Consider the following 3,340-nt stretch of genomic DNA (forward strand, 5'->3'; position numbering starts at 1 on the left):
AAATGGGCAGAGAGGGCACCTTTGCAACAAAAGCCCAGTCATGCCATCCCGGAACCGCCACGGCAGCCTCCCGAGCATAATCCCTCTTTGTGGGGCAGGAATAGGTTAGAGTTAGTGCAAACAAGCCCTGGCTAAGCCAGACAGCTAGCTCTTCTGGGGAGATAAAGACCAAATATGTCCTGCCCTTGTAGGGCTCACAGTCAAGGTGTGTGTGTGTGTGTGTGTCCTAAAGGGACAGAGAGGTCAGTGCAGGCAGAGGGCCAGGCTCTCTCCCCACTCTGGCAGCATGGGATAGGGTGGAGGTCAGCTAGATGGTGGTAAGTGCTCTAAGAAGGGGAAGCCCATGGAGATAGTGCTGTAAGTGAGGTGGGCCCAGGCCTGCCATGGCAAGGGCTGTGATGGAGGCTGGCCCAGGGTTTGTCATCAGGGCCAGAGTGTGGGACACAGGCAAAGTGTCAAATGCTAAAGCAGGTAGGTGATCAGTGCTGTGATGGGGGTCCCCACCCACATAGGGTGGGACGGTTGCCAACAGCGCAGAGGCTGCGTGCTGTTCGACTGGGGAGGAGGGTAGATCAGAAAAGCTTTCATGGAAGGGGTGACATTCGATCTGGTCCTCGGGGATAAGAGTAAGAGGCTGAGAATGAAGGCTAGGAGAGGGGAGCTTTCTAGGAGGAGAAGAAAAGAAGGAGATGGGTTTTGGAGAGTGAGTTTGGGGGCTCATCTAAGCGATGGATCAGAGTTGGTGGCAGGGAAGGGGACTGGGGCCATTTGCACCAGAAACCCGACCACAGGTTGGAGGTGAAGTGGGGCTGGGGTCCTGGGAGCTCCTTGGCATGCCCCAAGGAGCACACTGCAGTGGAGCCCCCATCAGGGCAGGGGCCAGTCTGGTCTGTGCTCTGAAACCAGGCCTCTGGGACTTCTGCTTGTCTGAACGCCCTGGTCCAGCAGTCCTGGGGCCTCCCTCTCTCTCACATACACACAAGTTTGGTTTCTGCATGACTTTGTCTCTTTTTTCTGTCCTCTTCCCTCTGTCTCTGTCCATTTCTTTCGTGCCACCTCAGAGGCCCAGGAGGGCGCTGGGGAGTCCTGTGGAGAGTGCAGGTGTTGGTGCTTTGAGAGGTGATACTCTGCTACACACACACACACACACACATATAGCCTTGGCCCAATGTGTGTGTCTCTGTCCATTTCTTTCGTGCCACCTCAGAGGCCCAGGAGGGCGCTGGGGAGTCCTGTGGAGAGCGCAGGTGTTGGTGCTTTGAGAGGTGATACTCTGCTACACACACACACACACACATATAGCCTTCGCCCAATGTGTGGCCAGAGGAGCCCTGTCCTCATTACCGAGCAGTTGCTGACTCAGCTGTGGATGTTGAAGGGAACCCCCCTACTAGATCAGGACTCACTCCTTTTCCAGGCCCTGTTCCAGCACCCTGTTAACTAACACCCCCCTGCCACCCCCCCACCCCCCCACCCAGCCCCAGATGGCAGTGCTGCTGGGAAGCTGAGCTGCAGACAGCTTGACTAGCGCTTACTTCAAGCAGAAGCAAGGTCGTATGAGGGTGCTATTAACATGAAGCTTTCTATTATGATTATTGTAGCTGTTATTATGGACACTGGGTACCTATACCTGGAAAAAGGAAAAACCAAGTGGTTTTTACAACTTGGGGGATGTTATGAGAACTATCCTTTGGAATTTCCATCTGTCCTTAGAAACCGGGTCTGGCTCAAGTGGTGTATGGGCTGGAAAATGAGAGTTCGCCTAGGAGATGGGGGCCCCCGGATCAGGCCCCTGGGAGCAGCTGAGTCTGCAAAAAGGGAGCCTTACTTTGGCAGGCTCAGAGGTTCAGCCTTGTCTTCCCCCAAATGGTCATCTTCTGAGACAGAGTCTCAGGGGTGGCCAGGTCAGGAGGGTAGAGAAGGCCTCACTGGCAGTCCCAGGGCAGATCCAGGGAGGCACCTACACCTGTAGCTGGAGACTTGCCTGCGGCAGGGGGTGCAGGTTAGGGGTCTGTCCTCAATATTTCTTCCTGACTCCGTGGGTTCTCTTTACTAGCGCAGGACTGAGAGGACAGACAGATGCAATCAGCCAGCAGGTCAGTTGGCTGGCAGCTAATCGTATTACACATCAACTGTGTGTGGGCACAATTCTGGGTGCTTTGGGCATAGCAGGGAGCAAACAGACCGCCCCCTGCCTTGCCTGGGGAGAGAGAACGTGAGCCAGAAACGGACAAGGAAATGTCAAAAACACAGCGCTCACTTGTCTCAGCCATGAGGGTAGAGAACAACAACAAAAAAAAAATAGAGAACGGGAAGTATGGAATGCTGGGACTCAACCATCAGGGTACCATGAGGGTTTGAGCAGCTTTAGCAACCTGGGAACTCGACGCCTTCCCCCAACACCGTGCGCACGCACGTGCACGGACACACATGTATGCCTATGCATCCATGCACACGCACGGATGCAGGGATGCGCACGCGCACGGATGCAGGGATGCGCACGCGCGCGCACATGCGCACTTGTGCCCCCGGCAACTCTTCCCTACTTTAGCCTCCACATTTCACGTGTTTGACCTTGGAACCGACTCAGGGGCTAATTCTATATGGAAGGAGGGGTGACAGAGGTATACAATAGGCATGGCCTTCCCATTTCTGAGCGTGCACTCCCTCCCAGCCTCCAGCCAGCCCCATCACTACTGCTCCCCTCATTGGACAGATAAGGAAATGGAGGTGCAGGCAGGTGGGGTGACTTGCTCAAGGTCACACAGCTACCGGGACAAGAGGCCAGGATATGGTCCATTGGACTCCGAAGTTGCGCTCCGTCTTCCCGCCGCCATGTCCCACATGCCTGTCGTTCGTTCGTGTGCTGTTCTCACCTGCCTGCCGCGTCTGCCTTCACATTTTGCTGTATCTGCCAAGGCCTACGATTCCTGTCTCCTCAACACGCGTTTGGGTGAGTGGAAATCACGTTTAATTTTTCTATTTCTGACAGGAAATTGTTTAACAGTACCCGAAGTGCAAAAGCAACACTGCTTCCCATAAATCGCAGGTAACAGCGCTGCAGTAGTGGCTACAGAGGATATTACTGGCTGTACTTAAGCTTATTGGGCGCTTAGGCACTCTTTGCTTACGTTATTAACCAATGTAAAAATTTAACCCCACACCGATGCCTGCTACTGGACACTGTTTTATCTTCATTTTTCGGATAAGGTTTGGATGAGTCCCCTTCTGAGAGGCGACGAATTTTTTCTAAAGTCACAGTGACAACAAACAGGAGCACGTTTTTGGACTCTGGATCCCCATGCTGCCTGCTCAGGGCGCCTGGAGAGAGTGCCCAATG

Source organism: Mustela erminea, chromosome 7 (assembly GCF_009829155.1).
Source record: "Mustela erminea isolate mMusErm1 chromosome 7, mMusErm1.Pri, whole genome shotgun sequence".
Lineage (NCBI taxonomy): Eukaryota > Metazoa > Chordata > Mammalia > Carnivora > Mustelidae > Mustela > Mustela erminea.